The sequence below is a fragment of the Zootermopsis nevadensis genome, unplaced genomic scaffold (genome assembly GCF_977971745.1).
Source record: "Zootermopsis nevadensis isolate Lab colony 2312 unplaced genomic scaffold, Znev_1.0 Znev_ptg000002l, whole genome shotgun sequence".
Classification (NCBI taxonomy): Eukaryota; Metazoa; Arthropoda; class Insecta; order Blattodea; family Termopsidae; genus Zootermopsis; species Zootermopsis nevadensis.
This window is the reverse complement of record NW_028259134.1, coordinates 3,012,670-3,025,258: the sequence shown is the minus strand read 5'-3', so window position 1 is coordinate 3,025,258 and position 12,589 is coordinate 3,012,670.

Here is a 12,589-nt window from a genome sequence, read left to right as displayed (position 1 = left end):
TTTATGATGAATATTATTTACAGTTGTTTAGTCGTTTCTAAGTAGACCAACTTTAACTTTGCCATATTTTCAAAGAATTCATTATCTGCTTTTGCGTTGTTATTTTCTTCTTGTGTAGTGACAGGACATGAAGACACACTTAGTTCCATCTCCCTTTATTTCTAGACTAAGGTTTTCCTAGTGTCAGAATATATTAAACTATAATTAAGCCTTCTGTTTTATGTGGAAGTGAAACTGAGTGTCTCATTGTGAAAAGGAAAAAAAGGAGGTTATATGAGCAGAGAGTGTTGAAACATTACGTAATAAGATAGTGGTGAAAACTACTTAATGAGGACCTTTACATTTTATACTCGTCACTGTTGTTATCAAGTTTTATTTGCTCTGTGAAGACATTAACTTAAGATTACTTAAGTCACTAGTGCAAGTTAAATGACTTTGCAGACTTGTGCTTTCTTCGTATTTGGTATTCCGATGTTCTCTTTAACAAATGAGACTGAAGTTTTTTTTAGCTGTTTTGTCTGTGTATCACCTACTCTCAGACTACGAAGGTAGAAAACTGACATAAATGGAGGATGCTAAATGTAATATTTAAAACTAACAGAGAATTAAGTGACATCGAGTGGAAACACTTGAGCATCCAGGTACTACAGGTCTTGAACTAGCAATTAATAACGGTATCGTATTGATTATATTGATATGGAATAGGTAGTAATTAATTAATTAAATGGACGGTGCATGCAGAACGAATTAGAGACGTAGTTTCTGAAAACATTAACTGACTCAAGGTCGACTTCTTTTAATGCCATCCACGTTCAGATGGATTTAATGCTTTTGGTCATAATTGTATTGTAATTTACTTCTTATTCTCACAAGCATAGGGTACAACCCCTCCAATATAAAAACTGCTAATAAAATCACTTGGATTAGATTTGAGTTATACGGTTAATGGATTTGTCACCAAACAAGAAATGAATTAATGTAAAGCCAATTTGACATTCGCGTCAAACATTCATTGGGTAATTCTCAATAAAAGTTGAATAAGAAAACAGAAAAGAAAAGTAATGAGATATAAAGCGAGGAAGAAATGTAAAGACAAGTAAAGGAACCAAGGATGAAAGAGAGACATAAAAATGACATACATTGAAGAGCGTTAAGAATTCTGGATTTTCTGCTGTTTGGATGTGATCAAGACGTTTTGAGATGGATGACGTAACGATTAATACAGGCCACCGTCCGTTTACTGTTTGGAATTTCCTTCGTTTGCATTATTTGAAATGAAACACGAATGTAATAAGTAGGTTTGTTAAACTGAACTTGATCGTGAAACTGAAAAGAGGGTGTCGATTCAATCTTAGAATGTTTGTGGAGTGTTTTAAAAAGCTTAAGTTGCGTAGCGTAGGAGTTAAGATAGTTGTGTTTGATTTAAAAAAAATGTAGGTGTGGGTTGTGATCTATTTTAAGGCACTGTCCCAGGGTTGAAACTGTAGGAACTGAGGAACATCTAGAAACCCCCTAAATCGCTACTGCTAGGTTGAAATTCGAAAAAAGAATAACAATGAAATTCCGAATAAGAATCAGGGAGTAAGGAAGGAAAATAAATAATCCTGTACCGCGGGAATAATTCTGCGGTTACCATTATGAAGTTCATGAAGTTTAAGTCATGGTTCAAATTAACAGAAGCTTCTACAGCACATCATAAAACTTGTATTTTCACCGTAAAGGCGTAGCTAGTCTTGACTTTTCTGATAGACGTATAACCTATGCGAGAGAGTAACAAAAAAGTGAAATAGTCGGGATGGTACAACCAGAAACTTATTTCTCGGTTGTCACCTTCAATTCTGTGCCCTGTCGTTCTTCAGGGGGGCTGCTGCCATTCGAATCCTTGTCTCAGACGTTGCGACCCTTGGCTGATGAGCGGGCTACAGGGTGACAGCCTCCGATGTCTAATCTAAACACTGCGCAGGCCAGACCTTCATTTCAGTTATTTCATGTCGTCTCATCTGTACCGTCGAGTGAATTGGTGAAGAGGCGTGGATCTAAACTCGTATTCTGGTTGTACTCGGTTCGAAACTTTACTGGTTGACTGAAACTTTTGGTGGATTACTTCATTCCCGCCTTTCGAATAAACAAAGTCAGAAAATTGTTTATCGTTATCGGATTATGATCTCACAATTGTGTTAATTATGAGATAGAAAGGAAAATATAAAAGATTAGTTAAAAGGGGGAGGTGTGAAGGAACAGGTAGATGCAATGTGAGATTAAAGGGCAGAGAAGCCAAATAGAAATATGGAAATAGATAAGAGAAACGAAGAACACGAGAATAGAATGATTTAATTAAATAAAAGGGGAACGAAGGAGAAATGATAGAACATAAGAGAAGATAATTTTGTGGAAAATAAGAAGGAGAAGAAGTGAGACAAATTTTTTCTTCTGTGAGGCTTTCTACTTATGACTTGGGTCTGTAAGAGATGCAGATATTGGATTTGTTATTAAGCTGGTAAAATCAATACCCGGGACCACCTTAGCGTTTCGACTACGTCAGGGCAGATTAATATACTCATATTCTGTGTAATCTAAAGACATTACCGACTTAGGCAGAGAGATACAAATCACTGCCTCTGGGAAATAGTATTTATACACAGGAACCTAGTGTACTATCGATTTCCTTCTACGTCTAACGGAGTCAAACGTACCGATTCGCCCCTACTACTGTAACAGGTATATATATATCTGATTAGGCAGCTTGAGTACAGACCTGCTAATGCAATGCTTTAGTAAGGAGATTGGAGGACTGCAAGCAGTCAAATCAAATACAGAAAGAGATGGAGGAATGGGTAGCGTTTAAAAAAGTGAGCATACGGAGAATGACTACGAAATTAGATTGGAAGGCAGAGGGCACAGGCGGGAGAAGGGGATTTCAGAAATGAGAATGGGAGGGTGGTAGCACTAGAGACCTCTGACGACTAATTACAATAAGATCCGTCACCCATCCCCCCTACTTTTTTCCCTCGTGCCCTTATTTCTTCTTCAGTTTGTTCCTTCAAGCTCACTTTGAATCGATGGATTAAACACGAGTCTCAATGTAAACAAGGCATCTATCACTTTTTATTCTGCACCAATAAACGCCAAATTAATGAATTAATAATTCTGAACGTCAGATCTTCGGTTCAAGAGGATGTAGAATTATTCATATAAGTGATAGATTCCGTAAACTGTATCAGTCCGACTCTTCGACAACACGAAAGATCTAGCCCAACGTGACTGACACCTCTTGAACACCGATGGCTGTCTGCGGGAAGCGTCTGTTTAAAGAGAGGTGTACTCATTATTAGCTCTGAGTAGTCGCCGCCGAGTTCCTTTGCTTCAAAGCCAAGGATGGACTTTACTCCCGTCTCGTCCCCTTTTCCACGCGGCGCTAAGTTAACGCTACGCTGCAATTTCTGAGCTAACTTCAATTATCTGGGGTCAGCTGTTCGTGTTGCAACGTTGTACGATTTCCTCTGTTACCTTGAAACATGCGATTTGTTGCCGGCTAGTATATAGTAGAGCTCAGAAAATTTCTTGATTGAAGGTCACTTACAAATAGCGTAACTTTGCAACACGAACAGTGGAGCCCAGGTGAGTAAGGATATCAGAAAATGCACTTTAACAAAGCCCATTTAAAGCTGTGAAGTCAAATGGGCGAGTGATGACGAGTAATGTGTTTTATATACCATAAGTTTCGTAAACAGTGATTTATTTGGCATGTAAAAGGAGACACGTGAAGATCTATTGGAGGTTAGTTTATTACTATCAGATCTGAGCTTCATAGAGAGAAATGTGGTACTGAATGCCGATCAGAATTCTGATCTAGCAGAGTTTAAAAGTCTATTTATCAAAAAAAAGGCATCTGGTGAAGAATTTATTATAATGGCTCGAAAAGTCTGATAAAAAATTGGCTCGAAACTTTGTGTTTAATAAATTCTTCGAAAATTTGGCTAATACAAACACATGGGAATGACAATAAGGAGTCGTTGTTATTTTCACGAAGAATAACAGCAGAACACATTTTGGTAGCATTCGCTCAAATCCAATTAAATATCTTCAAATATATAAGACGTCATTTTTACTGTTGATTTATATGGGTGTGAACCCTGATGTCTCCAAGTCAAAGAAGAACATTTTTGGTGCTTGAGGTCAAAGTTTTGAGGGGAATACTGAGACCTCAGGTAAAGAAAATGTAAAATGCTAATGAAAAATGTGTATAAGATTTGAGTCTGGAAACTTAAATGAAAGCGATTATTATTATTATTATTTATTATTGACTGCAAATGGGTTTATACCCGGTGGCAGTGTCCTACAATAACATACAAAACAATGAGACAGAACAGAACAATGAGATACATCAACACAATGAGACAGAACAAAACAATAAACAAAAGGACACAACAAAAACAATAAGACACAATAAACAATGAGATACATCAACACAGAGACAGAACAAAACAATAAACAAAAGGACACAACAAAAACAATATGACACCCAAACAATGGGATACATCAACACAATGAGACACAACAAAACAATAAACAAAGGACACAACAAAAACAATAAGACACAATAAACAATGAGATACATCAACACAGAGACAGAACAAAACAATAAACAAAAGGACACAACAAAAACAATATGACACACAAACAATGGGATACATCAACACAATGAGACACAACAAAACAATAAACAAAGGACACAACAAAAACCATAAGACACAACATACAATGAGATACATCAACACAGAGACAGAACAAAACAATAAAAAAGGACACAACAAAAACAACACATCCCACTCAAAATCAACCAACTCATAAATTACAAAACCATCCAACCTCAAGTACTTAACTTAAAAAAAAGAACTTAATACCACCTAGACATAAGACAATAACTGTAATGTATTACAAACGTCATGAACTGATGCACTCACACAACAATACAATGAGACACAACAATACAACATACCACACTCAAAATAAAACATCTGACACAATAAAAAAAACACACATCCACTAATTAATCACAATACTTAAGAGTGGAATATAAAGTCCGCTCTCAGTACATGAAAATTTTATCCCAAAGAACTACAGCCCTTCATCACTTGGAGACTAAGACACTTCACTTCACTTATCACCATTTATTCCCAACTTAATAACCCTTAGCTTGTAACTACTTTTCTGACCCTCTTTCTAAAGGTGCCTAATTTACAGGGGAAAGACTCTAGCACGCCTGGAGGTAATTGGTTCCAGCTTCTTATGGTCCTATTTACAAAGGAATATTTGCCTACATCCGTTCTTTGTTTCCTAGTCCTAATTTTCCGAGTATGATCGTCCCTGCCCAGGTAGCATGGCTTTAATAATCTATCCTCTATCATTTTCCAAGCCCGGCCCCCCGTGTATGCTTTGAAAAGGGCGCACATTCGGGCTAAAAGGGCGCACATTCGGGCGAGATCAAGAGATAGATGGTAATTTGTAAATCTTAAAGACACAGGATGTGTGTGTGTGTGTGTGTGTGTGTGTGTGGAATGGTTTTAGCTGTCTCAGAAAAAGGGCACAGTTGCGGATTTTTGTAAACATAATAATGAGTCTTTCGCCCCCGAAAAAGGTTTTTGAATTTCTTGAGTGGCTGTGCGACTGTCAGGTTCTCGATAAATGTTATCACACGTGTAGTTAATCAGTGTATGCGCTTGAAAATTGCAAAACGTTGACCGGTATAATATTAAAAAGTGTAAAGTAACGAAAATACTGGTCTGATTCATTGCGTTGTGATGTTCATTCGTTTATGGCGTATCCTCCATCGTTTCAATTAAAAGAAGACTAGACGAGGATAGGGAGGGTGAAGGACTGGAACAAGGAAGAGGACCTGTCAAATGAGACGTGGATACCACTAGATGGAACGGGGCGAGGGTTCGGATGAACACCAAGTCGGAAGGAGAAAGAATATGTCTTCCAGATTTCTAATTTTTATTAGAGTCTTTTTATTACTATTTCTTCTGCTGGAACCATAAATGTGATTCCAACCGTTTCTTTATTCAAGAGGACTTTTTTTTCAGGAAAAAGAAGATTCAAGATTATTCTGATTTTTAAGGTGGTTAATTGCGTGGAAATTATGTTATAGGAAGTATAATTTTTATCTTTGAAATTTTGTCTCCCTTCGGATGAATTTCCTTTAATTTCAGTTCATGGTTTCTTGAAACGAAGAACTTTTATTAAAGAAAGTTTAGAGTGGAGTATCTGATACAAAATCATCAATTACTAGCGGGACTGGATATAATTAGATGGCAACGTGACGTGTCTCTGCAAAACATAATGAGACAAGTGGTTATTTTCCGTTCGACATGATTTTGTAAGAACTTGCTTTCAGTCTGCGAAAGATTGTCCAATGCTTATGCAAAAATACGTCCTCTGCCTCTGAAATGAGTAACAAGTGACTTTTAACAATTCTGAAGTTTTAATAATTACGCAGCAAATCTTATCAATAATAAACAGAAACCGCTGACAGTTGATTTTTGGCGAAGTATGACAACAAAATGAACTAACATATTTTAATTAGTGCCAATTAATTTACAATTGCTATTTTCCTAGAGTCGTCTTTTGCGGAGGGACAGTGTTCAACCCTCAAACCTGTTATATAATCCCAGCCGCGTCACCTCTGGTCTTTATTCATAAATAATTCGAGCTAAATAAAAGGAAATATCACACATTAAATCAGTCAATTTCAAATAATATATGACTAAATTTGGTCATATATCCTTCTTCCAGGTGTAAGATTAGGCCAGTCATTATATATAACAATTCCCAACTTCATGCACTCTAATATAAAATTGAAGGCGATACAGCGTAGTTAAATAACACAGGAAGAAGTTTTGGTTTGCAGTAATAAAGGCTTAAATGAAATGTAATATTTAACTCTTACTGATTACCAAACAAAGAGTTCAGGCCACTTGTTGAAAGTAGTCCATTCCGCTATTTTTAACGTTCTAATTTACAATAATAAGCATAATTAAAATTGGATAATTTTATAAATATATATCACGTCTTCGTTGGAGATGCTCAACGAAAGAGACTATTTAAAAAACGCAAGACTTAGATTGGAGTATAATATTAAAATATGTTTCAGGGAAATTTGATATGAATTTGTGGACTTGATTTAACTGGCTTATGTTAAGGTTTAGTATCGTGATTCGTGAACACGGTAATGAACTTTAGAATTCCATAAGAGGGGGAAATTATTTACTAGCTGAGAAGTTGCTAACTTTAAAAAAATACCTGTACCATAAAGAAATTTAATGTTACAGAAAAATGGGAGTCTTAAGATTGAAGGTTTTGTTATGGCTAACAAAAGGTATACAAGATATAAAATATTAAAATCTAAAACTTCTTGACGATGGTGAAGAGTCAATTGAATAAAAATTTACTTGGATATTATCCATCGTCTAGTAAATATAAAAGGTAAAACAACCTGAAGACGGAGATAGAGTCCCATCTCCGAAACGTCGTTTTACGTTTTATATTTACTAGACGATGGATAATATCCAAGTAAATTTTTATTGAATATAAACTATTCGTTTAGACAAGTTTTACTGTGAACCACATTTTTCGATTTAACCAGGTTATTCTCACGCGTAGAGATTTAAGTGTGGATGGTCTAATGCGTGTGTGCAAGGTCTGCGCAATCCTGACGCATTGATTCTAGTGTAGGTTAGTTAGCAGCAGGAGTGTTCACTAATGCTGGTTTCATGCGGCGTTAGGTCCGTACCAGGTAGAGACACAGTATTTCGGCTATTCAGCAAGCAATACGCTTTTCTGATAAATTGTAATGACCAGCAATATATTTTTCTACTGCTGAAATGGCAATTTGTTCTGTCAATCGACATCCATACATGCTTTCTCTGTGGCCACCCCCGTCCCCCCCCCCCACACCCTCGTCTTCGATCATGAAAGCTTCTAGTCTCGGCCTCCTTCCCCACAATTTATTTTCTTCTTAAGAACTGGAACTTTCCGTGCAGGAATTCGGATTCTCAGTAATGATGCAGTCAATGTAACTCATTTAAGACCGTTCATACATTTATAATCTATCTATCGCAATATTGCATGTGAATAATACATTAATACTTTATTCTTTACAAGATAATTTTGTAGGCCATTTGCGCACCGATACTGTTCCTACGACCTCTGTGGTCTTCATGTTAGACGATCATAATTAGTTTTGTTGTGCAAAAATTGCAAAAACTCTTCTGTTGCTTTGCAGGAGATTAAGGATAAGTGGGGGTCCGTAGTGGCCGCGCGGTCACTGGGACCGTGGGTTCGAATCTCACTCATGCCATCGATGTCTGTCCGCGTTTTTCTGTGTTGTGCTGTCCTGTGTACAGGTAGAGGCCTTGCGACGGGCCGATCCCTCGTCCAAGGAGTCCTAGCGAATGTTTATACATCAAGCCAGTGCTCAGGCACTTGAAGAACGGGTCGTTCCCAGTATCCCAGTAAGGATAAGTTGATCCCTGTGCAGTGTCACTGAAGTAAATTTTTCACTCGAATACTCGTAAGGTTACAATATGCAAAATGTTAATTATTTCAGTAGACTGCAGTTACATTGTAAGAAATGCAGGAGGAGAAATGATCTGTGGATATAGTCTTAATGACTTTTGTACTGTGCTGTGTTTGAAACTTTCTAAGAAAAAAACCCTTTTCAAAACGTTACAGTAGCCGAAATAGTACTTGTTATTCTGAGATTAGAATTTCGTTATGAATATCAGCAGTCTATCCCAAGACTGACATCAGTACTGACAGATGAATGTAATATGTCGATATCTCGATATTTAAGATACCATACTTCTCTTAGATAAATATTTTCATTTAGTTTTCCATTAAATTTCCCACCGACATTATAATATCTGCCCACTCCATTTTACCCTAGACCAGAGGCTCCAAAACTTTTATACCTTCCGCCCCCCTTAAAACATTTAATAAATTTCACGCCCCCTTCCAGAACAAGTGCAAGCAAACAGATTTAACATAAAATTTAGCTATGAGTATACATTTTTTAAAAAAAATTAGTATATATTATTAAATGCGTTTAATTTAAAATAACTGTAATAAAATATACGCTTCATACCTGGATTAATAGGATGGATGTGGTTGCTTCTGTAAACATAACTTATCATACCGAGGTTGGAGTTTTGAAATGACCGCTCTAAGGTCGTTTTCCAGGTTCATCGTAGAACGATACTTTGTTTTGGTGGCTGCCACTGCTGAACTGCCTCAATCAAGCGAAGGATATTAAAAATGTTTCTCCATATTTCGTTAAAAATGTTTTTCATACGAACAACAAATTATTATGTTAACACTTGGTGACCTGTACATTATCTACTTGCTGTATTTAATAAACCAACAGTGGAATAACATGAGCGATGCGTAGTTTACATGCGAAAAACACGTGAAAAAGTTTAGTCGTAAACCCTGAAAGGAAGACACAACTTGGAAGATCTAGGCATAGATGGAATGACACCATTATAATATAATAAACATGATATGAAGGTGTAGACTGTACACAATTAATTGAGGATTGCGTCCAGTAGCTGCTTCTTATGAAAACGACACTGAACCCCGGAGTTCTGGAGTTCTGTAACAGGATGGCAAATTTTTATGAAATCAGCGAGTGCCCTGTTATTTAGGAGACATGAGGCCAATGGTGTCCTCGTAGTTTACATAGCCTCAAATGGTACAGTAATCTGCAAACGATGAATCGGAAAGAATGTAATAGTGTGTTTAAGGCCCTGTTCCGGACTCCTTTGTCAGGGGGCTAAGAAAAACTACAGAAATCTCAAGATAACGGGTTGCTGGCCCGGATTGTAACCCAAAATTTCGCGAGTGAATAGCAAGACTACTGACAATTTGACAGTCACGTCACGACACGCTTTATAAGATGCGAATATCAACCAGTCTCCAAAAGAAGTGAGAGAATGATTAATGCAAGGTAAATGGACTATGAGGATGTAACTAGCTAGTTTACTAACATCCTTTCACTTTCGTGAGGTCACGGTTTTAAACTAAGAAATGAAAGCGTCAAGCTTGGCAGAGTTTTATCGTGGTTTTCTTCATGATCGCTGGATGAAATCATTGAGATACTAATTTTTCATCGCCCTCTTTCGTACATTTCAGAATTCACAATCCGTAAATCACCACAAAGCTGTATAATGTATACAGATGATATGGTGTTGTTAAATAAGACAAAAAACCAAACAATGGAATGCAGCTTATCTTGTTTAACCGACCAAGAGTTTTCCGTATTTCATTACCAAAAGTCGTGCACTGTAAAGTAATTTCTACTGTTATGTCTGAACAATTTTTCTTCGATTTATTTACTCTTGGCAAGTGAATTGTGAAATTTTTGTATTTTGAAAGAGGCATCCTTCCCAGTTCTCCCATTTAAATTTATATAAATTCCCTGCCTTCATGTTACCCTGACGTAAATTTCAGTATTTAAATCAGAACCTGTTCAAGTCCAGTCCACATTCTCAAAACCCGTTTTCACCAAGATTTATTTTAATATGATCCACTCTTTTTTGTCATAGACTTACAATTGACCCTTCCAGTTAGATTTTCTGTGTAGAGTTATGTATGTGTTTTTAATCTTCCCCACGTCCCACAAACCTAATCCACTTTACTTTATTTATCTTAATGCTATTGTAGAAGATGACTTGCGTCGGGCTAATCCCATATCCAAAAAAAGGCCTGTTAGATGTCTGAAACATATTAATAATTTCAAAAGTAGGCCTGATTATGAACTAGAACAGGTCATAAGGTCTGATTCGTAAAAACTATAATATTATGGTTTTTATTTACATACATCCAACCTGTAGTTACTTCTTATCGATTAGGTGCATATGTTCTCATCAGCACCTTGTTCTGAGTCATCTGAATTACTCTTTCGTAGGACGAGACGCCAAGTTATAATTCACGTTTAAATTTTTCTTAATTCTTCCGAAATTGCGATTATTACAGAAGCTTTGGACTAAGCAGTCCCTATATAAGTTTGGGCCTCTCAGGAACTTTTCAATCTGTAACTAAACTTTGGTGTATGAGGAAGAAATGTTCGAACGTTAGAATTTGAAGGAGATTGTCGACAAATTGAGGGACAGAGTGTGCGTGACTAATATTTCTTTTGGGAGCAGAATTTAATGATAGGAAATGACATTCCTCGATCGATCAGAGGAACAGAATAAGAAACAAAATAAGTAATGTAGGAGGGGGTAAAGAAATGGATGGGAAGTAAAGACGTGGTGTTAGGCTGTACGTATCACAGTAGTCGGCATACTTCTGTTATTATTATTGAACATGGTGAACATGCAACCCATCATTTGGCCACGGAAAACCACGACCTCCTTTAAAACCTACATTATTATGTATTCCCTCCACCTTGACTTACCTGCCTCCAATTTAGCTGCAGCAAATCCGAGCGATCTGAAATACAGGCTTCTAATACCGACTGTTATTAATAGTGAATGGACTATCATCATAATAATGAGTGGCTTCGAAATTTGGAAACATCGCCAGATATTATTAGAGTTGTGTAGTCAAAAACGATGTGGTTTCTAAGGCATGTAGCATGCACAAGAGAGATGAACACAGAACATGAATGCACATGGCAATAGATGAGAGGTTAATATTATACCATTATTATTTATTATTATCAGTGTTCTGTCTGACGACAGGTCCATATGAACAGGATCCTTCCATCCTTTTCTCGGACTGGGACCTGTTCATATACGTTCTTGGCAGATGATCCAGAAGTGGTTTGCCATTGCCTTCTTCTGTGTGTGAATGGAGTAATTGTTGGGATGCCACGGAGAAACCGGGGAAGCCCCCGGAGGAAAACTCCGTGTTGCCTAGACCACGGCCTTGCCCAACACAAGTTATAAATTCGGGCACCGCCGGGAATCGAACCCGAGACCCCAGGATTACAAGGCCAGCGTTCTAACCGCTAGACCACCTAATGTTATTATTATTTAGTGTTCTGTCTGACGACAGGTCCATATGAACAGGATCCTTCCATCCTTTTCTCGGCCTGGGACCTGTTCATATACGTTCTTGGCAGATGATCCAGAAGTGGTTTGCCATTGCCTTCTTCTGTGTGTGAATGGAGTAATTGTTGGGATGCCACGGAGAAACCGGGGAAGCCCCCGGAGGAAAACTCCGTGTTGCCTAGACCACGGCCTTGCCCAACACCTTGAAGAAATAGATATGAATCTGTACAGTAGATTAAACTGGTACGAGATAGGGCCCACTGGCTGGTTCTTGAGAACCTACTGGCTCAGTAAGGGATCTAACCGGCTGAGAAACCCTTAGTTTATAAAGAATTATATTTTCTTTTGAAACCAATAATGGGTGAAACAATAACATTAAGATGGATGTTAGGAAATTGGGTTTTGAGATTGGGTGGTCTATGAAATTGGCTGTTTATTCGTGTCCACTGAACGTCGTTGGGTTTTTTTTGTGCTGAACCTTAGGTTTAGATTATCACTGAGGTATGTGTGTGTGTGAGTTACACGGGCTTGTA